This window comes from Apodemus sylvaticus, chromosome 20 (assembly GCF_947179515.1).
Source record: "Apodemus sylvaticus chromosome 20, mApoSyl1.1, whole genome shotgun sequence".
Classification (NCBI taxonomy): domain Eukaryota; kingdom Metazoa; phylum Chordata; class Mammalia; order Rodentia; family Muridae; genus Apodemus; species Apodemus sylvaticus.
Window position 1 is genome coordinate 16,979,358 of NC_067491.1, and position 27,614 is coordinate 17,006,971.

At 42.6% G+C, this 27,614-nt stretch overlaps 1 protein-coding gene across 2 annotated transcripts in view; it reads left to right on the forward strand.

The window, feature by feature from the left end:
* Nucleotides 1–2,713: 2,713 nt before the first annotated feature.
* The window catches only part of Frs2 (fibroblast growth factor receptor substrate 2), a 75,772-nt gene continuing 50,871 nt past the window's right edge, over nucleotides 2,714–27,614 (forward strand). For both annotated transcript variants that reach the window (XM_052165128.1, XM_052165129.1), the window contains exon 1: nucleotides 2,714–2,869. The gene's annotated coding sequence lies outside the window, so the exon portion shown is untranslated. The remainder of the gene's footprint in view (nucleotides 2,870–27,614) is intronic.

The window sequence follows — 27,614 nt, forward strand, 5'->3', positions numbered from 1 at the left end:
AAAGAGCTGAAAGCACTTTTATTCCCTCATTTCTTCTGACATTCTAGTGTGGGCAGGGCAGATTTACGATAGCATTATTTATAGATGGAGAAATTGAAAATAGAGATTAAATCGCTTACTCAACGCTGCGTGGCTGGGGTGGTGGGACCACTGGAATCTGTTTCTCCGGGCTCCAGCCACAAAGTGGAAAGCGCAAGAGCTTCGGAATTAGAGGGATCTTTTGAGCAATGCTGTTTCTACCCCGGAACAAGAATGTGGCCTTAAGTCAATTACTTCACCCCGGCCTCTGCTAGTCTCATTTGTAAAAGTAAGACCATAAAACCTCACAGCACAGTGAAGATTAATTTAGAAAATGCATGAAAAGCCTCCGACAGGGAGCAGGTCTCAAGTGAGATTTGTTTCACACACCCCCCTCCACCCTCACCTCAGAATTATCTGGTTCAGTTTCAGTACAAATCAAAAAGAATTCCCCCATTAAAACTCATTTTGCCCATTTTTATCTCCTGAGATGAATAAAAATGTTCCAAAAAGTCATTTAGTTAACTGGGAAACCTTTCCCCCTTTCTTTCTTTTTTTTCTTTCTTTCTTTTTTTCTGACTAGGCGTGTAGCTTGGTGGCACTGGCTTCCAAAGGGTTTAGAGACAAACTTGAATCTGCAGCACTACAAAACTAACCCTCCTCTCTCCTCCCAACAAGAACAACAATCGCAAAGCCCAGATTTACCACAAGTAAGCAAAGAATATGCAAAAGATAGGCTCCTAGAATGCTGCAGTTCTTTAACTTCTTATCAGATGCCCGGGTTGCGGAGGAGGAGGGACTCTTAACTGTCTAATCCTAGAGTTACAGCTTTACAAGGTCTGGGCGGGGCCTGGTAATTTGCATCTTTCATAAATTCCCAGGTGATGCTGAGCTGCCAGACCCGGGGACACACCTTGAGAAGCACTACCCTGGGTAAGTGAGAGGTTGGGGATGGGGCCCAGCAATTTGTTTAACAAGCCCTCCAGGTGATTGCGAGGCACTCTCAAGCTCGGAGACCTGCTGGCGGCAGCGTGGTGAAAAGCATCTGAGAAAACAGATTCACTCTTAAATCCAGGCTACACCACTCACCACTTATATGACAGGCTGTGATTGAGGGTTCCTCTCACTAGGTCTCTGGTGTGTGTGTGTGTGTGTGTGTCCACGCGAGCATGCATGCCCGTGCCTGGGATTGGGGGTAAAAGGCTGGAAACAGCCTAAGTTTTGTTTGTGCAGGCACTTTTTTTTTCCTTTTTTCTTTTCTTTTCTTTTTTTGCTTCAGTCTACTAGGAGGCATGAAAGGCTGCTTGAACTTGAGAATTCTGCAAGTATTTACAAACATTTCCGCAATTACACAAAACACAAGGCAGTACTTTACAGTAATAGTGATGGGACTGTTTGCATCTTAAATTTGTAATGAGGGGTTTTCTTTTACTCTGCCTTTCTCAAAACAGAATATCTTAAAATTCTTCCCTGTAGCATTTAACAGAGACTATGCATGCTAAGAAACTCTTTTTCTTCGTTTTTTCTTTCCTCCCCCCACCCCTTCTTTTTGGACTGGAGTCTTGCTTCATAGTCCTGTCCTCCTTTGTCTGGAAACTTACTGTAAAGCTTAGGCTGGCCAGAAACTCCCCAGAATCTCCCTGCCTCAGCCTTTTTAGACTGCTGGAAATACCGAAACAAAATACCTCACCAGGCGTGAGCCCTTTTCTTTGTGAGGTTTCGCTTCAGATCAAAAACCTGCCTTCAATATTTGATGCGTTTCTTAATTTTTGTGGCAGAGGAAATCTTTTAAGATCGTCTCTCTTCCTTGCCTGACATCTGACTGTATGTCTGAGACATACTATCTTTGGTCAGAGTTTCAAAAGTGCCCAGGTCTTGTTGTCTAGTTACTGGTTAGGTATAAGAATTGTGTGGACTTACTCAGTCCTGGGTACTCTGAAATGTTTACCATGCATTATATTATTTTTAACGTACACAGTCCAGAGATGAACACCACACACACACACACACACACACACACACACACACACCAGGGTGAAATGTAAAGTATCCAGGCACTAAGATTGCAGAGCTCATCATTTCAACCTTTGTTTAAAGTGCAAAGGATGGCCGATATAGGGAAATACAGTTTGGCTCCCGTCTTTGAATAATTTGAGAAGTCTTGTTTGAGGCAAACCAAGACGCATACCACAAATTAAAATAAAACTAAGAGCCAGCATATGTGGTAAAGTTTGATACCTGACCGGTTTCCTTCCCTGTAAGACATGGAGAATAAAAGCACCAATCTCCAGGAGTTTGAAGGTTATTAAAAGAGTTAACGCCGCCGCCGAAGCGCGGAGTGAATGCACGGTCTATCAAGCCTTCCTTCCATAAATGTCAACTGCGTTTTCAAGCGGGACAGAAGCGAGTAAGGATAACATCGCTGGCCGGTCCGCCAGCCGGGTGAATGCACTGGGCTCAGCTAAATTACATTATCCGAGCCTCTGTAGAATTAAGTAGCTGGAAGGGAACGATCCTAACAGCCTTTAAAATAAGGGGTGCCCCGGTAGCCTAGGGCCTGCGGGACCACAGGGGTTAGCAAGGAGCCCGGAGGCGGGTCCGCTGGCGCCGGGCGCGGAGGCCCCGCCCCTCCCGGGAGGGCTGGCAGCTCCAGCCTGGGAGCAGTTCCGGTGCCAAAACCCTGCCCTCCCCCGCTCCCCCGGAAGTGCTTGTCTAGGGTTCGGGCTGGAGAGAGGCCTGGTAGACACAGGCGCGGAGACTCCGTCGGCTCCGAGTAGGGGGTCGGGTCGCGGAGAGAGTGAGGAGCTCCGCGGCCGCCACCCCGCGCCCTCGCAGCGCCTTTGCGCCGACGGTGAGTCGCCGGGGAAGCCGAGCGGGGCCTGCGCCGGGCGGGCGAGCCTCGGACCGGGCTGTCCGCTGCAGGTTCAGCTGTCGGGGTCCGGGAAGGGGGTCGTCGGCCGCGGCGGAGCGCGCTCGGCCCGCGGGCCGGGAAGAGGCGCGTTGCGGGGCCGCGAAGTGGGCGGGGCGCAGCAGGAGAGGGTCCCCGGAGCCGCGGCCGCAGAGGGGGACTCTGGAGCGGGGCCGGGCCGTCCGCGCTGCGACCCCCTCTTTGCTCGGGCAAGTGGACTCGGTGCCTCCGCTGTGGGGTCTGTGCACCCGGGCGCTGGGGATCGGGACAGCCACACTGCACCGGACATCAGTGCCCGACTTTCGTCGCTTCTTGGGTCTGTCCCCCCTTCCCGTCTCAGTAATTATCCTGTGTCCCAGGGGTGTAGTCTCAGTCCGAGGGTGGGGCGCTCCCTGTGTGGATGCTGGCGATCTCGTGCTTTTTCATCTAGACCTGCGTCAGGGTCGCCGGGGTTCGATTTGGACTCGGCTCGAAACTTAACTGGGTCTGGACGCCTGCATAGGTTCCGTCACTGAGGCAGTATCATCCCACGAAGGGTCTTTGCAAACTTGAAAGATGAAACTGTTGGGGGTTACTTCTTAAAAACAAAGATTTGAGGAGAATCGTAGATTCAGATGAGTTTCCCCCGTGTTCTTGCTGACGTAAAAAAAAAAAGATGACGCTATTCTCTAATCAGCCTTCCGAATTCCTGTGCTCATCCGAAGTCACAGTTGTAAGCCTTCAGTCGGGACATTGCACAAGTTGACTGCAAAAGGCTGGAGAATGGTATCCTTTTCTACCCCAGTTTGTTTACTTTCATACTTGAAACTGTCATTTCTTGAGCTAAAAAAAAAAAAAATTGTCCTCAGTTTCTCCTCAGCCGTTCTTTGTGTAGTCCAGCTGTTGCAACGTGGAGGTTCCCACAGCTGGACAGAGGTGTTTGTTGATTTAAGCTTATGAAGTGTTTAGCTCTAATCAACTGAGACTTTCCTAGAGAAGAGAATCTTGTAGGCACTGTTAGTAAACGGAGTTTAAGTGATAAACTACCAGTGAAAGGTTTGTGGGAAATAATGGAGCTATTTTCCAATTTAATTCAGTTTTAAATTATAATCGGATAGTTTATTTGTTGCAAATGACGTTGTTGTGGTGTCAAGTATACACAAATCATCTTCATGAAACCAGTGACATTATCTGCACTTCTTATTATGCTATGTGAGGATTATTCTGTTTTGTTTTTGTCTTTCTGTCTGTCTTTTTGTCTTTCTGTCTTGTACTCATCCCTCTTATTCCAATACTGGAAGGGAAGATATTATCAGGAAGGAGGGGGAATGATCTGAATTGACAAGTCCCATAAACTGTCTTATGCAAAAGAAATTTATTTCATTAAAAAATGTTTTTTTCTGTGTGTGTGTGTAATGCCAGAGTTTCACATTGGGTGTTCTTCCCAGACTACTGTGATTATGATCATGATCACGATCATTTTGAGACAGTCTCCTGAGTTGAGAGCTTGTACTTGTGGTTGGACCACCTGGCCAGCAAGCCCCAGGGACCCTCCTGTGTTTGCTCTTTGTCCCCAGTCCAGGTCTAGTGGTTATCGGCACACGCCCCAGCATCTAGTTTTTATGTAGGTGCTGGACATGCCAATTCAGGGCCTCATGCTTGCTGGTGAACAGTCTCTCCAGCCCCCAAATCTGTGTCAAGTTGTTGATATTAAACAAACAAAGGGAGTGCATTTTTTTAAGCCCGTGGGAAAATGCCAGTGAAGATAAGTTGCATGCACAGTGTTTAGACTCGGGACGGTGCGGTAGGTAGCCTCTTAGTATTTGAAATGCTCAGTTGTTCAGAGCCCAAGATTGGGATGTTGAATTAAAGTCTGGAAAATGAGTCAAGTTAGATTTGATTGTGTATTTGTACTCTGGATATAGTGTGTTTTGAAGGAAAAAAAACTGTGGGAGTTATAAAAGTAAAAAAAGGAAATTGGTGAAAACCAGATACTTTCGGGCATTTTAGCTTTTAACTATTGCTCAAGTCAATTCAAATGACACTGAGCATTTTCTATTCGTAAGACTCTTTTAGTGAACCATGTAGGGAAAAACAAAGACACAAAGCCATTAGAACTTCAGATTCATGTTTTGATAATTTTCCAAGGTATGTTGAAATCGTGAAGAATTGAATTGTACTGTCTAGGAATACCAAGCCTCCTCTGAGTTGGGACCTGGAGAGAGGTGTTGAGTGCTTCATGAAGCACGCTGTGCTAGGCTGGCACTCTGAGTCGCAGAGCTGAGGCTGGTCTTTGGAATTTGGATCTAGTAGGGATGTAAGATATTTGTACAGAAGTTTACAGTGTAAATATCTGTCTGGATGCGGTGGCATGCATGCATGCATGTGGCTGCAAAGGAGTCACAGGCAAGATGACAGTAAGCTAGTAGTCAGACCAATCCTGTTCACAACAAATGACTCTGAAAACAAAAAGTGGATCTACAGACTTAACTATGTAGATGGGTTTGTCTAAAGATTGTACCTGTACAAAAGAAAGTGTTTGTTATAATGTAAGTCTTGTGTCACAGCATAGAGACATAGTAACACTTGTGAGGGTAGGTGCTTAGTTCTGTTATAGTCATGTTTTCTCAACAACATAGAAGCTTTTTTCTTTTGAGACAGGGGTCTCTCTGTGTAGGCATCTCACTGAATAGTCAGGATACCGTCATCTCAAACATGTCCAGGAACTGCCCCCTAGAATTACGTGGATAGAAGAAGTGTCTGTATTTGAAACCAGATCTGCCTTGTCGGAAAGCTGGTATTTCTACTTCATGGTGCTGCTTCCCAATAAGCTTCTTCTTTTTTTTTTTTTTTTTTGGATTTTGGTTTTTTTTTCAAGACAGGGTTTCTCTGTATAGCCCTGGCTGTCCTGGAACTCACTCTGTAAACCAGGCTGGCCTTGAACTCAGAAATCCGCCTGCCTCTGCCTCCCAGAGTGCTGGGATTACAGGCGTGCTCCACCACCACCCGCAATAAGCTTCTTTTTATTGAATGTAGTTTATGAGACAGGGCCTCCTATATCTCAAGTAGGCCAAGGGTTGACCTTGAACTTATGATCTGCTGTCTCAACCTCCTTCCTCTGATTGGGGTTACAGACACCACCATACCCTGCTCTTAAACTGGCGGTCTTAAGTTAGTTGGTGACTGAAGGTTAAAGTCTTTTAAAACAGATTCGGGAGGTAGGATTTGTGGATAAGGAAGGCCTTTCAAATTAAGAGAACGACAGTTTTGGAGATGAGAAAGCTCATGATGTGGAGAAAAGTTAGTGTCCCAGATGACCTGGATGGTTTATTTTGGAATTAGAGATGAAGTTTGCAATTTAAGTCAAGGCTGGATTGTGGAGCATGTTTAGATGCTATATTTAGAAGCTCAGCATTTTGAAGAAAACAAGAAGTATGTACCTTGCAATAGTTTAGTGTGCAGAATGATTTATTATAGCGAGCTATTAATACACGACTGAGTGAGTATCAGTGCACACTGAGTGGAGCTGGTGCAGCAAGAGCCAGGGCCCAGCCGGCCGCACAGGAGAGCCGGACAGGAGGGCCGGACAGGAGGGCCGCACAGGAGGGCCGCACAGGAGAGCCGCACAGGAGAGCCGCACAGGAGAGCCGGACAGGAGGCAGGGGTGGGACGCTGCGTGCTCTAACTGTGGATGTCGACAGCTGGGCCAGTAACTAGGAATATGAGCAAGGAGTTGCACAATTAGGTTTCATTTTTTTAAGATCGGGTAGCCTTAAACTCACAGTTCGCCCTAATGTGCAGAGAAGCTGTGATTACCAATGTGTGCTGTCAGGCCAGGCATGCGGAGGGGTTTTTGTTGTTTTATTTATTTATTTATTTACTTTTATTTAATATACTTACACACAGAAACTATTTAGAAACTTTTGGCAATGTAGGTTTTCAGTTCAAGAGAGAGGTCAGAACTATTTTATATACAGAGAGAATACAAATAGATTATTCAGATAGATATACTAGTTGAATCTGTGTAAAGAGATGAAAGTGCCAAGGGGGTGAGTAGAGGGAAAAGAAAAATCAAAACCGCAGCCACAGAACCAAGCCGGCATTTAAAAGCATCTGCTTACAACGAAGAGAAACAGTAAGTCGACTGTCGTGTGCAGTCGATAAGGAATCTGGTAATCTGGGTTGTTTCCTTGAACTATAAATTCAGATGGAGGAGAAAGAAATCTGTTCATTAAAATTCCTGTTGAGGGGCTGTTGAGATGACTCAGCAGGTAAAGATGCGGTCGACATGTCTCATGACCCAAAGTAGAAGGAGAGCACCAGCTTTGCAAGGTGTTCTCTGACCTCCACATGCCGGCCACAGTGACTCACCGTCTCATCGAGCGAGCACACACACACACACACACACACACACACAATCTCCTCTCTCTCTCTCTCTCTCTCTGTGTGTGTGTTTGTGTGTGTGTGTGTATAAACAAACAAACAATAAATCTGATTAAAAAAAACCCAATGGGGATCGGTTAACAGCACTGACTACTCTTCCAAAGCTCCTGAGTTCAAATCCCAGCAGCCACATGGTGGCTCACAACCATCTGTAATGGGATCTGATGCCCTCTTCTGGTATATCTAAAGACAGCTACAGTGTACTTACATATAATAATAAATAAATCTTTAAAAAAAATTTATTGGAGGCAGGGTGGGAATGTAGTTTAACTAGTAGAATTTTTACCCAGCATGCCCGAGACCCTGGGCTGAGAGTTAGATCCCCAGCATCTCATGCCAGGTGTACCTATAACTCCCGCACTTAAGAAGGGGAGGCAGAAGGGTCTCAAGGTCATCCTCAGCTACACTGGAGTTGAAGCACTGAAGGCTGTGTGAAACTGGTTCCCATCACACACACACACACACCCTCCTTGCAGACCCCCTTACCTCTAACAACTAACAACAAAATGAAGAAATAGAAATTTCTTGACTTTTCTGGCAAGCCTGTGTATCATTGTTTGGTCTCCAGGGAGCTCAGGCTCCTTTGGAGGGCTTTGGACATTTGTCTAGTGAGTGCTGTGTGAGGAGTCAGAGGTGATTGTGGTATGTGTTTTGTTTATTCTTTTGTGTGTATTGATTTCATTTTTATTTCAATATTAATTCAAAGATATGTGTGCCCCTCATTACAGAGACTTTTTTTTTTCTTTCGGGACAGGGTTTCTCTGTATAGTCCTGGCTGTCCTGGAACTCACTCTGTAGACCAGGCTGGCTTTGAACTCAGAATCTGCCTGCCTCTGCCTCCCAAGTGCTGGGATTAAAGGTGTGTACCACCACTGCCCGGCTACAGTGACTGTTAATATAGTTACTATTGCTTTTTGTAAAATGGTATTTATATATTTTTCCCCTCTGGCTCTTTTATAATATCCTTTTTATGACGTGGGAGTCAAGCCCAAGACTTGAGGCACTTCAGTTTGGTGATGTGCCACCAAACTCTGTTTCCAGTCCAGTAGAAGTACTTTTGATTAACATAAATAATTTTATTCAAATACTCTGATTACCATAGAGGAATGAAAAAATAAGATACTCATATCTGTCATATATGTGAAGATTATATTTTACTTAAAAAATTTTTAAGAGCTATGAATCTGTGGGTTTTCATGTCTTTTGCTTTTTGGATAGTTAAATAGAAAGAAATTGTATTTTAATATGTAAAAGATTGTAATAGTTTGCAGAATGAGGCTCAGGGTTTTCACTTTTTAAAGACAAGTTTGTTTTTAGTCAGAGTTACTGTAGAAGCATTTATTTTCTAAGGAATTAACATCTGGGACTAGAGAAATGGCTCAGCAGTTAAGAGCACTGGCTACTCTTCCAAAGGCCCTGAGTTCAAATCCCAGCAACCACATGGTGGCTCACAACCATTTGTAATGAGATCTGATACCCTCTTCTGCTGTGTCTGAAGACAGCTACAGTGTACTTACATATAACAATAAATAAATCTTTTTTAAAAAAAGAATTAACATCTTTAGCTTTTCAAGAATATGGTTTTCACTGCATCACAGGTACTAGGAGATGTCAAAGAGTCCTACAGCAGTGTGCCTGGGGAAGGGGGGCAGCGTGCTTTGTCTGGGGTGGTTGGTTTAGTTTCACTGAGCTTGGTATTAATGAGGCAAAGGTCAGGAGTTCCATTTAGCTTTGGTCTGAGTGATGGCCAAGGATCTACCTCTCACTCGCAGCAGCTGTCTGGGAAGTGCCGTGGTTGTCATGGGCTCCAGAGTGGCTAGATCAAAGTGGGGCTTTATGCTGCCGGAACAGTATAGCTTGATGGTTGCGAGCCAACTCTGGGATCTACAAATCTGTTAAAATTCTTGCTTGATCTGTGATTTTGGGAGTCCCACGACTTCCTCTAGGCTTCCACTCCTCACAATTGGAGAGGTTAATAGCTGTTTTTAGTTAGTACTCTGCTGCTTTCCTCTTGGGGCCTCGCAGATCCATCTGTGGTTCTAAGCTGATGTGTGCAAGAGTGCCATGCAAGTCTGTCACACTGTTGCCACTTGCTGCGTGAGAGGAGAAATGTAGTCTGCTTTTTAAGAATAAATTTATTGAATTTGAAAGGTAATCCTTGGGTGGGCGTGGTGGCACACACCTGTAATCCCAGCACTTGGGAGGCAGAGGCAGAAAAACAAAAAACAAACAAATAAATAATCTTTTTTTTTTTTAATTATTGTCTTCTTCTTCTTCTTCTTCTTCTTCTTTTTTTTTTTTTTTTCTGAGACAGGATTTCTCTGTGTAGCCCTGGCTGTCCTGGACCTCACTCTGTAGATCAGGCTGGCCTCGAACTCAGAAATCCGAACTCAGAAATCCGCCTGCCTCTGCCTCCCGAGTGCTGGGATTACAGGCGTGTGCCACCATTGACCAGCTTATCATTTTCTAATTTTGAAGGAAACACTTTAGTTCTTTGATGAAATACAATGATCGTATAGTAGGCTTTTTTGTTTTTGTATTTCAGGTAGTCCCTTATGTAGTATAGGTTGGTCTTGAACCCTCTACTGGCCAGGATTGTCCTGAAATATGTGACTCTGCCTCATCTCTCAGTTGCTTATTTTACAGGAGTGAGCCACCATTCCTGGCAGGACAGACAGACGGATGGATGGATTGGAGGGAGGGGTGAGTGAGTTCTTGGCAGAATAAGAGTTGGCAGTGCTCTGTTGGTCTCTCTACTCCCTTTGAAAAGATGATGGTTCAGTGAAAACCGAAAGTCTTGGCTTGGAGAACATTTGAGAAGTTGGAGAAGACTGTTCATCTTATATATTTGTGCACATTCATGTTAGCATCAGAGTCCCCTGGAGGAGCCCACGATGATTCTGAAAACTGTGGAGCATAATCCTGGCCCTCTCCTAGTTAGGACTTGTGGTGCTTGCAAGGGAGCAGTGCCGACCACCCACCTGCAGGTGGTTAAGGCGAGAAGTGGTGGACTGCCCGGGTGCGCATGCTGCTGCCGGGGTGCGGACGTTGCCGGGGTGCTGCTTTAAGGCTCACTTTGACATAGTGGAATAGCAGAAACTGGCTCTCCTTTCTCCTCAGGCAGGAAAGAGCTGAAGTGAGTGAGAACCTTTTTATTCATGGTAGCAAATAAATCCTGTGCTAATAAATTACTAGTAATCAGAATGGGCCCTAGTCGAAGGGATGGGGGCGTGAAACCCTGTGCATGGTGGGCCATGCAAGTAGAGCCATGAAGTCCCCCTTGGACACAGAGCAGCTATTAATAGATGCTTATGGAAATCAGTTGTCTAGATGAACAGCTTACCATGTCCTTGTTCTCTTAGGGGAGGGGGGAGGGCACGGGGCTTTAAGGCACAAACTTACTATAGGCTACTGACTTAAGATGTTAACATTAGTTTTCTTTGAGTGATTTAGTTTGAGTAATTAAAAAAGTTGGGTGATCTATAGAAATCTTTGAGTTTGTAGTAGGATACCTAGAACAAAATGTTGACATTAAGTTGAAGCAACCCAAGTGCCTTGAGGTTTCACTGTCTTAGATAGTAAAGATGGTGCTGGTGTAGCCTTTTCCTGTATATGATTGTTTATGGAAAACTCAAAAAAAATCATATGTAATTCATATATTTTAATAATGTTGAGTTTTTTCTACCAAGCATTCCCAGTGGCAAATGAGTTGGAAGAGTACTCTAAAAAAATGTAGGGAGATAGCCCATATATTTTCTTAAATTAGCAAGGATTTTACATTTTGTGACTTCTATGTATGTAAACAGTGTATGAAATACTTTCAGCTAAAATTGATCTTGTTGATGACTTGCTTTATATTAGAGTTTAGTAAGAACTGATTTTTTTTGTTTCTCTCTCTCTCTCTCTCTCTCTCTCTCTCTGTGTGTGTGTGTGTGTGTGTGTGTGTGTGTGTTAGTTACTTGGGATTGAGCCTAGGGCCATACATATGCCTGGCCTGGAAGGCGCTGTACTCCCCGAATGAACTCTTTCCTTGGTATCTCAGTACCCTATGTGCTTGGGTTATAGGCCTGTTTCACTCCCTAGCTTGGACTCCATTTCTGTCTGAGAAACTGAAAGAGAACATTTTCCCCTCCCCTCTCCCCATCTCTCTGTATTGGTGGAGCTAGGGATTCAACCCAGGGCTTTGTATGTACATTGTAATAGTAATTATGTTATTTGTGAATATGTGATACTCACACACACACAAGAAAATTAGGGAACAGCTCCTTTCATAATGTGTCACAAGGATTAAACTCAAGTTGCCAGGTTTTACCTTCTGAGCCATCTTGCAAGTCCTTAGAACATTTTCTAAGTTGAGGCTCACTTGGTGTTCTGTTTTCAAACTGGCTTCTGCTATGTAGCTCATGGTCACTTTGAATTCATAATTCTCTTGTTCTTCCTCTTGAGTTCTTTTTGACTGTGCACACATGCTTGTGTATGTGTGCCTGTGTGTGTGTGTGTGTGTGTGTGTGTTTTCAGGTCATATAACAGACATTGGTTCTCTCCTCCTGCTACTCTGTATACTGTCCCAGCTGGCTAGAAAACTTGTGGCAATCCTTCTGCATCAACCTCTCAGGTGGTGATTATGGGCATTAGCCACCCTATCCGACTTTAGTGATTTTATTTTAATCTTTGTGGCAGTTGTAACTATTTTATAGTTTTGAAAATTAAGACTCAGAGATAGGGTTTATAAAAGGTAGCAGTGGAATTCAAACCCAAGTATGTGCGAGATTCTTTTCATCAGCTACAGTTGCTTTTGAAATTGCTGTTAATGTTTATATACTTGTTCTATTAAATGTGCACATAACATATCCATGATTGCTGGCTAAAACAAATTACTTAAAAGGTAGTAATTCCAGTGTAATTATATATTATAATATATATTTATATGTGAATGTAGATACAATGCGTGTATCTGTATAATAGACACAATTGTATATAATGGTTGAGAACTTCAGGTTCATATGGAAGGAGTTTCTGCTATCTTGCATAACTTTAGTTCTTTTCTTTCTTTCTTTCTTTCTTTCTTTCTTTCTTTCTTTCTTTCTTTCTTTCTTTTTTTTTTTTTTTAAAGAGACAGGGTTTCTCTGTGTAGTCCTGGAACTCACTCTGTAGACCAGGCTGGCCTCGAACTCAGAAATCCACCTGCCTCTGCTTCCCAAGTGCTGGGATTAGCTCTTTTCATAAAGAACTTTTATAGAGCAAAGAAAATCTGAAGCGAGTACAGAAGTTAATGAGGAAGATTTTCTAGTATCAGTTCAGTTCTTTTTCTGGTTGATAAGCAAGCCCTTAGGATTTGGATAGTTGGACGGAGAGTTGGCACAGCTGTTAAGAGCACTTGTTGCTCTTGCAGAGGACCCAGGTTTGATCCCTCTCTCTTACACAGTAGCTGACAACTGTGTGTGTAACTTCAGGGATCTAATAGCCTTTCCTAAGTCCCATGGGCATCAAGCATTGCAGGCATGCATAATGCACGCAAAATACTCACACTCTTTTCATAGCCCTGACTGTCCTGGAAATCACTATGTAGACCAGACTGGTTTAAAATGCAAAGACATCTTCCTGCCTCTGCTTCCCAAGTGCTGGGATTAAAGGCCTGTGGCACTCTGCCTGGCATTTTTTTTTTTTAAATTTAAAACATTTTTAAGTCAGGGTGTGTAATCTGGGTTGGCCTGGAATGCACTGTGTAGCCCAAGCTAGCCTTAAACTTGGGGCAGTCCTTCTACCTCTGTCTCCCGTGTGTGGCTAAGGCAGATGTGGGTCATTGCTGTGATGGAACACTCGCTAGCGTACTATAGCTCTTGGCTGTAGGAGCCATTTATATATTTGAATTATATATATGTGTAAGAAAATCCTATATCTTCAGTCTGTTTTCTTTTTTAATGAATTGTGTTAAGTATAAGCTTGGGGGTTCAAAACTATTCAGTTAAGCGTGATCTGAAAGTTAATACTTTGATTTAAATTGAAGCCTTTTATTAAAGTTTGAGTTAAATATGTTCAACCTACGGACTGCCATTTTGTCTTATGCTGTTTTGTGAATTTGACTCTCATATCTTACATATTTTAACAAAAAAGGTTGGGGACTGGAAAGATGGCTCAGTGGTTAAGAGCACTCATGTCCTGTTCTTCCAGAGAACCTGAGCTTGGTTTCTAGCGCCGTATCAGGGAGCTCACGACTGCCTGTAGCCCTGTGTGGTATATACTCTGCCACTTCCACTCTCTCTGAACAATTAAATACAAATTTTGAGAAACAGTTGGCTATTAAACGTATTAGTGGGTATTTGCCTCCCTGTTTGGAAGACTCATAAGAAGGTTCAGTGGGGCTGTTGCTCACCTAGGTCGGGAAGGAGGGGTTAAGGAAGGGTCTCTGGAAAAAGTGGTCTTTATTCAGAATCCTAGAAGATTAGGAATAGAGCACTTGGGGTGTAGGTATGTCATCTAAAGAGAAGAACACATTTGGCCCCAGAACTTGTAAGGACATTTAGTGTTACTATGTCTGTTGAACCCCTCAGGGCCTGAGGTAGACAAAGCCACCAGACTTGTTGAGGTGGAATTCTAAATGTTTCCTGCAGTGTGGTGGCTAACTCCTATTGTCAGCTATCTAGAATTGGGTTTATCTGTGGTGAATTATTTTGATTAGATTAAATAAAGTGGGATGGCCTGCTCTTTATGGGTGCTTCATCCCCAGCCTAGGGTCCCCTCTGTCTGAGGAGGAGGACGTTAGTGAGGCTCATCCTTTGCTTCTTGACAGTGGTTACAGTATGACCAGTTGTCTGCAGCTCTGGAGGTGTGAGTCCCCGCTTTCTAGGACTATAATGTCCAGCTCTGGCACACATAAATCCTTTGTCTCTTAAGTCAGTTTTTTTTTTTTTTTTTTTTTTTTTTTTTGTTGTTGTTGTAGTTGGTGGTGGTGGTGGGTTTTTTTTTGTTTTTTGTTTTGTTTTTTGTTTTTTGTTTTTTGTTTTTTGTTTTTTGTTTTTTTTTTTTTTTTTTGAGACAGGGTTTCTCTGTATAGCCCTGGCTGACCTGGAACTCACTCGGTAGACCAGGCTGGCCTCGAACTCAGAAATCCGCCTGCCTCTGCCTCCCAAAGTGCTGGGATTACAGGCGTGCACCACCACCGCCCGGCTTCTTAAGTCGTTTTTGCTAGGGTATCTCATCCATTGCTACAACAGGAGAAGTAACTAAGGATGGAATATCTTGTAAAAACTAGTGGTGGGGGAACATGACAGTCCTGCCTTCGGAGTGGACCCAAGTGTTCTGGAGGCAGAGAGAATTGTACTCCAACTCAGGTAAAATTGGTCAGGACATAGGTAACAGTGGATGGGAATAGATACAGACAGAGAAGAGTCAAAGTTTACAAAATGGACAAAATATTGCTATTCTGAATAAAATAATTATTTTGTAGGTTTTTCCCCCTTTGGTCCTGGGGGTAAAATCCATGGACAGATGAGAGCTGTGCTACTCATCCGGACACTCCAGGCTTGGAGATATTTTTTTTTTCTTTTTTAACTAGTGATTGCATGTCATTTTTAACCCAACTTCTTTTAAGATTTATTTATTTACATATATGGGTGTTTTGTCCACACATATATCTTCACTGCAGAAGAGGGTCTTAAACCCCATGGTACTACATTTACAGATCATCGTAAGCCACCATGTGGGTGCTGGGATTGAACTCTGGAAGAACAGCTAGTTCTCTTAACCACTGAGCCATCTCTCCAGCCCATAACCAATGATAGTTCGTCAACTGTCATTTTAAGCAAAAGTAATATTGAACAGAATAACTTCATATGAGATGGCATAACTATGGATTTTGAAAAAGATGTGGAAATTGTGAAAGATTTCTGAATACGCAGAATTCAAAAATTAATTCAGAACCAAGGGTGTAATGAGTCCAGGTGTTTCTGGTAGTACGTGTCCTTGAGAAGGGGCGCAGCTTTGGTGCCAGCCTTGCTCTGACCATGGAACACGTTCACTTTACAATGTGTGTGCCATTGTTCCAGGAAATGCCAGTGAGTGTTCCCTAAAACACCTTGGCTCAGATTCCAGACTGCTGCATGGACCCGCCCGCAGCATGCGCCACAGGGCTTGTAGCTGACTGCTGGATGGCTGTCGCCGCAGGGCTTATGCAGGCCTACAGAAGGTTCTGCTCTCGTGGAAACATGATGAGCTCATTACAGAATACAGCCTTTACCACTTTCCTACTTTCATTCTTCAGAATGTAGCAAATTAGGACATCTTTGGGTTGTATTGGGTTAGAATGCTTAAATTAAAAAAAATCTAAGTTGCTGACTTAAGCTGTATTGACAAAAGAAAAGTTAAGTGGGCCGGAGAGATGGCTGGGTGGTAAGAACGCCTGGTGCCCTTGCAAAGGGCCCTGGTTCAGTTTCCAGCACACACACTAGCTAAGAGTCATTTGTAATTCCACTTCCAAGGGATTTGATGCCCTCTCCGGGCCTTCAAGAGTACCAGACACATACATGGCACACATACATGCAGTTCATGCAGGCAAAACATGCACATAAAATGAAAATAAATAAATCCTTTAAAAATAGTTAAATGAATTTTGATTTGGGAGTAGGACAGAATTTCCAACAAATTCTGAAATAGCCTAAATATATTTACGCCAGAAAAACTGAAAGATCAAACAGCGGCCCCCACATACACAACAGCAGCAATGAAGTGAGTGTTCCACTGCCACTCTGCTGTTTGGAGTGGCTGCAAAGCTCTGGGATGGACTTGACTAACATAGGGAATGAACAGACTTGACAGGCATGGGCGGGCGGAGCACTGAGTGGGTGGCACCAGAATGGGGGAAGTCAGTGCATCAGTGCACACCCAGATGGCCTGGGAGTGGTATACCTCTGAATGAGGAGAGTGCTTATTGCGTGAGCAGGCGGGTAGCTAATCTTGGTGAGGCTCTCTCAAGTGGAGCAGCCCCGGGTTACGGTCACCTGGGAGGAGGAGGCTGTGCCTGACAGTTTTTGCACATAGTCAGCATCTGCAGTACTCTGACTTGGGCCTCTTGCCGTTTGCCCCCTGGGTCTAAGGTATTGGGGTTCTAATGTGCTGTGCCCACAGCAGCAACACACCTTGATTCAGGACTTCATGTGCTCTCCATTTTAATGACTATAAAATTAAAATATCAGTCAACTCTGGAAAACATTGATGAGACTCTACATTGCCTGCATGAACTATTCAGCCAAAATTTAGTTATTTATGTAAAACCAAACAAGCACATTCATCTCATTAGAATGCAAATTTGCTTTTGCTTTAAATAAATGGTAAAATGGGTATACCAGAAATTGTTTTTTAAGTTATATATTATCAGTAACTGGTTTTCATACCTACTTTATATATATAACATACCTGAGATTTTATATATATAAAATTTCTTGGACAAAAAGTGGTCATGAGCAGAATCAGTTTAAGAAATCTGACTTATTATAGCCTGTGCTTAGTTTTGTTTGCTGCATTAAAAAAGAAGATAGCACCGGGCAGTGGTGGCGCACGCCTTTAATCTCAGCACTTGGGAGGCAGAGGCAGACGAATTTCTGAGTTCAGAGTGAGTTCCAGGACAGCCAGGGCTACACAGAGAAACCCTGTCTCGAAAAAACCAAAAAAAAAAAAAAAAAAAAAAAAAAAAGAAGATAGCAATTTCTTTTTTACATTATAAGGGTTGAACCTCAAGCCTTTGTACCTGCTAGATAAATATAATACCACTGAGATTTGCCTATGTTAAATATTTTTGTAAACAGTTTGTCATTTTGAGTTTTTGCTCTTACAGGAAAATTTAAAGAAAATATAGATGATATAAAAGTTTCTTCATGTTTTTAACTGTTACTTTTGGCCATATTCTCAGGTATATTTTTATTTTTTAGATGAAAAGATATCAACATTTGGAACATTTGGTTAAATTGCTTTTCAAAAGAATGGTATTATTAATGTTCACTGTCCTTGTTAGATCACTAGTGCTCCTACCCTTCTGACTCACCTCACTGTTCTCATTACTTTTATCTTTTTTTTTAAAGATTTATTTTGTGTATATATATATATATATATATATATATATATATGTACACTGTTGCTATCTTCAAACACTCCAGAAGAGGGCGTCAGATCCCATTACAGATGGTTGTGAGCCACCATGTGGTTGCTGGGAATTGAACTCAGGACTTCTGGAAGAGCAGTCAGTGCTCTTAACCATTGGGCCATCTCTCCAGCCCAAGATTGCATTTCTTTTTGAAAGTAAAGTTGGACATAAACTTTACAATGTAGTTTTTCCTTTAAGTGATGGAAAAGCCCTTTCCAGTCTTCCAGTGTTCAGCCGTTCTGATCTGGAGGTCACACTGCCGGACACTCATGTTTAGTTTGCCTTCGCCTTCACTCTGTCTTATCTCCTTACTCTGAGTTCTTGACTGCCCCACTGTCTGTTTCTTCCTCAGGAGCTCCTGCTTCCTCCCCTGGTACTACACCAGCATCTCCTCCTCTTCTTTTCTTCCTGTCATCTTCAAATGTCTGGGCACACTGGCAGGGCAGTGCAGCGCTGTAATCTTATCCTTTGGTAAAAGAGCACCGTCTCCCAGGTCTTACACCTTACCGTTTAATGGTCACTATAGAAGTACATGTCAAATGACCTATGTAATATGTTTGTGTGTGTCTGTACAGAAATAGTAGAAAACAAGGAAGTTAGGTGCCTTTTTATTCTTATGCATGTTCTAGGAGAGTACAGTACTACTTTTGCCCTCTGCCCATTTGAGACTGTCTCATGAGGTCAGACTGGCTTTGAACTCACTATACATCTGGGAATGACCTTGAACAACTACTTTAAGAAAATTGCAGTTGTCTGGCAGTCTGTCTATGTATCTATCTGGGTGGTGATTGGGGTGCAGTGTGCTGGTCAAAGGGTACACTGTGAGAGTCGATTCTCCTCTTGTACCATGGGTGTCCTGCGGATGGGACTCAGGCTGTTTAGCTTGGCAGTAAGTACTTTTACTTGCTGAGCCACCTTCCCAACCTGACTTTGCTTGAACTTCTGATTATCCTGCCTCTACCTCTCAAGGCTGCCATTACAGGTATGTACCACCATGCATAGTGCATGTGCATAATCTCTATTAATATAGTGTTGGGGATTAAGCACCAGGCTTTGGACAAACATATTACCATCTAACTGATCATCAGGTCACTACAAAGGAGAACAGAACTCTATAAACGTGCAGTAGGGTTTAAGACAACAGTGCTGGAGATAAACCCAGGGCTGTGCTCATGGTGGGCAAGGCCTCTACCATTGAGGTCCATTTCCAGCCTTGAGACAGACTTTAAATTTAGTGTTTAATGAATAGTAGTCATTCTGTGTAATTAACAACATAGTTTAATCCCAGCACTCTGGGAGGCAGAGGCAGGCGGATTTCTGAGTTCGAGGACAGCCAGGGCTACACAGAGAAACCCTGTTTTGAAAAAAACCAAATCCAAAAAACCAAAAACAACAATAACAAGGACAACAACAACAACAACAACAACAACAAAGAACATAATAACAGAAAGCTTTGAGTGTTACATACAAAGATTTCATGTATGATATACATTGAGTTTATAATTGAAAAAATAATTTGTGGGAAATCATAAACAGACTTATTTTTAAAATTTTCTATATTGCTAAGATTGAGTTCAAAGATTTTATCTCAGCTGGGAGTTTAGGCATCTGTCATTGGGCCTCACCATATTAGAAATCTAAACTGAAGTCTGTATCCTCTTACTAAGGGTTTTCTGTGTGGAATGCCCTTTGGGTAGAGTTTTGGGTAGGCTGTTTAGCATATACATACCCACCCATGAGACATTTCTATTACGTATCTTAATAGTATTCTTTCTTATTATGAGAGAACATGAGCAACTTTTGTGTATTATACTGTAAAATACAAACTCTTCCTGTAGGCATGTGTTTGTTTTGAGATGAATCTCCTGACTTTTGAGTCTCTGACTGTTGTGTGTGCCACTGTCTCTGCTTCTGGGTACTTTTATGCTCTCTTTTTTTAAAAAAGGTTATTTTTATTTCTGTGTATGTCTATAGGAACCAGAAGAAGGTGTTGGATCTTCTGGAGCAGGAGTAACTGCAGTTGTGAGCCAACTACTGTGGGTGCTAGGAGCAGAACTTGGGAACTCTTGAAGAGCAGTCAAGAATCGTAGCCTAAGCCATCTCTCCAGCCTACCTTTCCTGTTCTTTTAAAGCTGTCTGAAATACACCAAATTTCATAATAAAAAATGTGCAGGGACCCAACAGGATGGCACAGCCAATGAAAGGTAACTGCGGCCAAGCCATATGACCTAAGCCCGACCCACATGCTAGGAGAGAACCTACTTCTGTGAGTTGTCTTCTGACTTCTCCATTATACAACACACACACACACACACACACACACATATACACTAATTTTTTTTCTTTCTCACTCAGATATCAGATCTCATTCTAGATGGATGTGAGCCACCATGTGGTTGCTGGGATTTGAACTCAGGACCTCTGGAAGAGCAGTCAGTGCTCTTAACCTCTGAGCCATCTCTCTAGCCTGATATATATATATATGTATATATATATATATATATATAGATAGATAGATAGATAGATAGATATAATATATTTTAAGTTAGTCTTTGAGTCTTTTTGAATTTTTCATAAAACAGTCTCTTTTTACTTAAAATTTATCAGTTTACCTAGTTATAGTAACAAGTTGACAGGAGTGAGTATGGGGACAAGAAGGTGACTCTTCTTAGCACCCTGTTCATTTGATAAGAGCAAATGAGCATAAGGTAGGGACACTAAGAGAATAGCTTACTTAGAAGACTGCCCCAGTGCAGAGACTCATGCAGATCTTTATTTCTGCAGAAAGGTCAGGTTGACGTTCTTAAAGGATTTCTACTGAATTATTATTATTATTACTATTAGTATTTTGGTTTTTGGTTTTTTGAGACAGGGTTTCTCTGTGTAGCCCTGGCTGTCCTGGAACTCACTCTGTAGACCAGGCTGGCTTCGAACTCAGAAATCCACCTGCCTCTGCCTCCCAAGTGCTGGGATTAAAGGCGTGGGCCACTGCTGCCCGGCCAAGCAAATCACTCTTATTTTATTAATCTTGAATTGAGATTCAGAAATATTTCTTTTTACAAAATATATTTTTAATTGAAAACTTATTTTAGATTTATTTTGTTATTTTATGTGTAGGAGTATTTTGCCTATATGGATATATGTATAATCCATGTATATATGTGTATGCCCAGTACCCAGGGAAGCTAGAAGTCAGACCTCTTGGAACTGGAGTTACAGACAGTTGTGAGCTGCCATGTGTATATTGGGACTTGAGCCCTGGTTCTCTGTAATAGCAACAAGTGTTTTTAACCTGTGAGCCAACTTTACAGCCCTTAAAACTTTTTAAAAAAGATTTATTAATTTTATGCATATGAATGTCTTGCTTGCCTGTGTGTGTGGGCACCATGCTTCTGCCTGTTACCTGTGAAGGTCAGAAGAGGCCATCAGATCCTCTGGAGTTGGAATTAAGGATGATTGTCGAGTTACCATGTAGGTGCTGGGAATCAATCCCAAGTCCTCTGTAAGGGCAACAAGGGCTCTAGATCACCAAGACAGATCTACAGCTCCTAGATTTTCTATCTGGAAAAATTGTTGTTTATGTGATTATAGGCGTGCATGGTGCCACAGTGCCAATAAAAAATAAACTTAGTTATTGCATTGAGTCAGGGGTCGCTAAAGGAACTAAGAGAGTTATTGGAGAGGCTGAGAGCCTGGTTCAGTCCGTGAAGCTGGATGTCTGAGCAGTGCCAGGCTGGCACTGGAGTCCTAAAGAATCCCTGGAGAGCTGCTGGTCCTCAGCCGATGTTGGAATCCAAAAGGAGGTTGTAATGCTGGTGAGGAGACACCTCAGCAACAGGGTGAGTGAACTTGCCAGCAAGAGTGAGGACAAGCAGACAAAAACCAAAAGCTTCCTCCTTTATTGTTATTTTATTTGGGCTGCCACTAGAAGGTGTGGCCCTGGCTTGGGTGAGGTTTCCTACCTCAAATAATCTGATCAAGAAAGTGCCTTACAGGTGTGGCTAGAAACTTGGGTTTTAGTTGATTCCAGTTGACAACTGTGATTAGCTGTCACAAATTTATTCCTTGTCAAGTTGATACATAATCCCTTTTCCTTATGCCATACTATTTTCCAAATGAAAACAAAAGCCAGGTCATAATTCTTCCTAACATGAAATAACTATCTTATGTATAATCACAAACTCACATATATTTTAGAGTAGACGGCAGTGTACCTTGAGGAATGCTTAGCCTTTTAGTGTCTCATAAGAAGTACAGCAACTGCTATACACAAAATCTGCTACATATATGCGTATGTGTATATGTATGAGTGTGAGCGTAATCACATACATGTACATTTTTCTTTAACAAAATAGAGTAGAAACATGTCAGTTGCAGTCATTTCTACAGCTGGTCACATGACCTTAGCTGATCCTTGTAACTAACTACCTTCCAGTTCCAGAGGTTAAGAGTGCGTTATCATGAAGGCAGGAAGCATGGCAGCAGGCAGAATGGCAACTGGCACTGGAAGTCAGAGCTGAGGGTACCACAAGCTTAAAGCAGAGTGTAAACCCGGAATGGAATGGGGCTTTGGAAACCGCAAGGCCTCTTCATCCAGCAAGGTCACACCTCCTAAACTGTACACAAGGGTGTCAGCTAGGAACAAGAGTACAGACGCTAAGGCTATGGGGTGGGGTTGGGGTTCATTTCAGCCAGGCAGTCACCGTCCACTACGTGCATTTAGTCCAGTTTTACAAGTCCGCATCGTCACAGTCTCACAAGTTTCACAGTCCAACGTTCAAATTTCTTTTGAGACTCATAGGTTCTCTTAACTGTAACTCTCTTAAGTATAAACTGGAAAGCAAATCAGATACTTCAGCATAGAGTGGCACGGAATACACAGTGCCACCTGAGGAGGAGTGAATAGAAACACTGAAACACTAACTGCTGGGCCACAGCAGTAGGGCAAGTCCCAAACACTCGCTTCATGGCTGCTTCGAAGGCTTTCGATGGCTCTGCTCCTCCAGCCGTGCTCCCCGCCTGCCTCTCACATGGCTTCCTCTCCCTGATGCCGTTCTCCATGGCAGAAATCTCAGGACACTTGCATCTCCAATGTCTTGGGGTCCCTCAGGCAGCACAAGCCTTGCTTCCACAACTGATGCAGTCAGTGGGCTTGCAGGGACTCTCCATTTCTGCCTTCTGTGGCTCTCTTGAAGCTATGGAGGAGGATTCCACGACTCCTTTGTCCCTGTGGCATCTAGAACTCTAAAGCCAGTCCCACCTGAGGACACTGCAGGTTCAGTGCAGTTTGGTGGATACTAGCCCTCTTGAATCTTTCACTGCAGCTTTTTATCATTTCTTTTTAGCACTACAGAATTGATCAGGCCTTTTCCTGAGTTTAGCTGGGTGAGGTCGTGCCCTAAGGGCACCTTCCCTGTATCTCAGTGCAGATGGGCCTCCCCTGAATAGCCTTGTCTCTTTTCAAGACTTGGCTGCAACATTGTTCCTGGTATTCCTTTTAGCCTTCAGACTGTGCACACTGCATTTCTTTCTGCCCCACTTGGTCTTTTTCATTGTAAACCTGCCTCAGAGTGATTACAAACAACCATGTGACAGAGTCAGTGTTAGGCTGTCTTGGAATCTCTGCCAAAGAGATTAGTCTATTACTTCAAAATTTAGCCTGAGGCAAGTTCTTAGGATTTGGGCAGACTGCAGCCTCATTCTTAGTCAGAACACCCCAGGAATGGCCTGTCCCCAGCACTCACATTGTTGCCCTACTGACTACGTCTAAGCTCACGGACTAGGATGGTCTGCTCAGCTTCGCTCGCAGAGCACAAACACTTTCCTAGTCCAGAGGCTTCCACATTTAAAATTTGGTTTCTGTTTTTTTGTTTTTAATTTAGGTGTTCTTCAAGTTGGGATTGAAAAGCCATTTCCTTACATATGAACTTTAGTGCCTCTGTGTGTATGTGTACATATTAATCCCTTACATGTGCTTATAATTAATATAATTGGCAGTGTTCTGATCATATTCAACACTTGAGGTTTCTTGAGCTATAATTAGTAAAATTAAAAAATAGCAGTTGGTAAATTCTGAAGGTTTATTTTCTTTGTAAATATCATGATACACAAACATATAATTATGTGGCACCACTTGTTTTAAGTATACCTTTGATTCGTAAGTCTTTCTGTGGAGGGGTGCCATTAAACTCCCAAAGGGTTGGGGGTCTTAATTTCTTTTTTATGTATCAGCTAATATCTTTTGTTTTCTAACTTATATTCAAAACCTCCAAGCCCATGTTTAACATGTCATGTGGAGGCTGGAGGTTGAGGGGTCAGTTCGCCACCTTGTGAATTCTGGGAACTGAGCTCAACTCATCAGATGTGGTGAGTTACCTTACCCGCTGAGCCATTGTGTTTTGTGATCAGTGCTTGGGGTAGCAAAAGCCTGTGGAGCAGAAAACCTGGAGAGAAGTCAGTTAGGACTGAAGGACTGAGGGATGGCAGCACGTGAAGGTCGGTCCTTTCCCAGTGCTGGGTGATGCACATTAGCGATACAGACTGCAGAGGACGTGAGAAGAAGGAAATAATGTCCTTAGGTCATCTAGGGAATCCCAACTTCTGGACTGCCATGGGCTGAGCTCTTAAAGAAGGTGACAGACAAGTGAGGGCAAATGAGAGTGACTATAATTGTCTGATTGATAGAGTCTGAAGGGCCGGAGAGATGGCTCAGAGGTTAAGAGCACTGGATGCTCTTCCAGAGATCCTGAGTTCAAATCCCAGCAACCACATAGTGGCTCGCAACCATCTGTAATGGGATCTGGTGCCCTCTTCTGGTGTGTCTGAAGATAGCTACAGTGTACTCACATAAAACAAATAAATAAATTTTTAAAAAAAGATAGTCTGAGGATAAAGGAAATGGGATGGAGAGTTCAGGGCTGAGTATATAGGGTAAGTATGTACACACAGCACATGCATGCGTACATACGTACGTACGCACATACATACTAGAGTAGGATTTTTTTAAAGTTCTGAGGAGGAGGACAGTAACATCTTTATATTAAATGGACTCTTGTTTATTTTTTGAGACATGGTCTCTATGTAGCCTTGGCACTTCTGAAATTTGCAATGTAGATCAAGCTAGCTTAAAAATCTATATGTCTGCTTGCCTGCGCCTCTGGAGTGCTAGGGTCAGAGGTGTGCACCCATGCCTGCCCATCAGGTGGGCTTTAAAGAGTGCTCTGGCCAGTCTTCTCCGAAGTGGAAAACACAGAATTAGACAGTGTGCTCTGTTGTAGTCTGTTAGTTCAAAGGTGTCCAGTGTTGGTCTCACTGAAGGAGTACTAATAATTCTCTTTCTGTCCCGTTCCCATGGTGGAGCAGAGCAGCTGACCATCAGATGTGTCTGTCTGTGAACATCAACAAGCTCTTCCTGCTGTATACGCCCATCTTGTTTTGCATGTGTTTATTTTCCTTTAAATGTAGCTTAAAGCTAGGAATGGAATTCCTGAGGTTTTGAGAGGAATAGTGTTGGCAAACTGAATTTTGAAACTAAAGGCAAATTAAGATACCAATCAAAACAAAAAGATTCAGTTCCTTTAGAAAAGGGTCTTAAACCCGCTGACATTTGCAAAACTAGTGTCTTATATTTATGTAAGCTTTATATAGGAATTGCTCTTTTCTTTACATTGTTGGCCTGTAAATAATTGCTACATTTGTGTATTTTAAAAGTTGCTTGTAACACCCTTAGGTGTCTGGCTGGATCGACATTTGCCTATCAGTCCTTTAGGTATTACCCTGTCTTACAACATTAAGGTAACTAAAGTGGTTTGCAGAAGTCAAGAATTCAGGAAACCGTCATTAAATGTCATGGGCATTTAAAGTATCACTTAAATAATCCTTAAACCTGTTCAGATGCATTGCCATTATCTGAATTAGGAATTTAGCCAAGTGTTGCTAAAATGACAAATTATCGCCCTTGTAACTTTGCTGGTATTCTTTAGGTGGTTATTGCATAGCTAGGATCCTATTAATTAAACAATTTTTCTCTCTGATTTATCTAATTTTGTTCCATCTAGATCCTGTTAGTGTGTGTTTGTGGCCTTACCGGTTTGTGTGAATTTTGCCCACCAGTTGATGTGCTTTTTTGCCTCCTGGGTTCAGTGTGCTTGTGTGTTTGTTTTACTCTTAGACAGCTCTTAACATTTAAGCATTTCTTTAGGGTACAAATTTTTTCTTTTTTTGGATTTTTTTTTGTTTTGTTTTGTTTTTTCGAGACATGGTTTCTCTGTATAGCCCTGGCTGTCCTGGAACTCATTCTGGCCTCGAACTCAGAAATCCACCTGTCTCTGCCTCCCAGAGTGCTGGGATTACAGGCGTACACCACCACCGCCCGGCTGTAAATTTTCTTAATTTGTTTTGGTAATTTTCATACTGTAGTGGATGTTCCTATTGTGACAAGCAGATACTGAAGAATGCTGTATATAAATAAGTATATTAAAAAATCCTATTAAGTAGCTGGGCGTGGTGGTGCACGCCTGTAATCCTAGCACTTGGGAGGCAGAGGCAGGCAGATTTCTGAGTTCGAGGCCAGCCTGGTCTACAGAGTGAGTTCCAGGATAGCCAGGACTCCACAGAGAAACCCTGTCTCAGGGAAGAAAAAAAAAAAATCCTAGTAAGTAAGAACTCTGAGTTAAAGGTCCTTGAACTTCAAGAGATGATACAAAAAACAGATCAGTTTCAGTGCATTGAATGATTCATATTATCTTTGAGAAGTCCAGAGGACCGTCTCTGACAGAAATCTTACTTTGAAGTGTACTGGTTTTTTTAACTTACTGCTGTTAGGCCTCTGTCTCAGTTTTTTTTTCCCCCTAACAGTCTTTCTGTGAAACACAATACATCTTTTATATCCCCTCAGAGAAGAGTTATATATAATATTGAGTTCACATAGCTAATATCTTAGAGAGCTGGAATTACTGTTTGTTGACAGATAACCTAGACTGCCCTCGAATTTGCTCTAGTAGCTGAGGACACCCTTGAACTTGTGGTCACCGTCTCTCAAGTGTGTATCACGATACTTAGTTTATATAGTTCTGGGATTCAAACTCATACCTTTAGCATGCTAGGATGGCAGACAGCCAACTGAACCAAACCCACTTCTTAGTGTTTTTGCTTTTGAGCTAGATCTATCTTCTCACCTTGAACACTATTTTGACATTTTGAACTATGTATTTGGGAGAGGGAGGGAGAGAAGGAGAAAGACAGAGAGAGACACAGACACAGACAGACTCTGTCTTACACATTGTGGGATATTAAATAGACTTCTGGACTATGTTAGGCATGAGGTAAGGGCAGAGGTATCCTTAGGATCTTTGAGTCCCCAGGGTAGTATTTAAAAAAAAAAAATCAAAAGATCAAATATTTTAGAGCCAATTCAGTCTGGAGTCATTCATACATATCTTTTAGATTTTTTTATTTATTTAAAGCTGTGTCTGTGCGTGCAGCTTGCTGCTGGCTTTCTTTTTATAACGGCCTTGCTGAGGTGTGGTTAGGCAGCTCCAGTAAGGCCCAGGCTAGTAAGTGATGGAGCTGCTATTTAAACGTTTGATTCTAGATGTCATAGAAATGTTACAGAAATATTAGCTGGATTGGGTCTAGAATATAGAAACTCTTGAAAAGTTTGCAGAGTGGGCAGTGGTAATGGTTATTAGTTCTGTCCTTCTACCATGTGGGTTCTGGTGATTTAGCTCCAGCCTCAGGTCACGGTGTAGCTACAAGCCCCTTTACACAGTTAGCCATGTTGCCAGTCCCTTGGCTGACTTTTAATGGGAGGTCACTAGTGGGGTTGAGGGCGGAAACAGTATGAGTTCATTAATTTAGAGAATTTGATATGTGAGTACGATTTCCTAAGTTGAAAACATGGAGTTTACCATAGGATTTGGAGTCATCAGAGACGTTAGGAAACATGAAGAGAAAAGTCATCTCCATACTATCAGCCTGTAAGCCACTCTTTTAGTTAAGTACATTGGTTAAATGAGAGGAATAGGCGTCAGAATGGCTTAGTAAAGATGTGTGCTGCCAAGTCTTGTGACTTAAGTTCAGTCCCTTGAGCCTACATGGTAGGAGAGAGCCCACTACCTCAAGCTCTTAGAT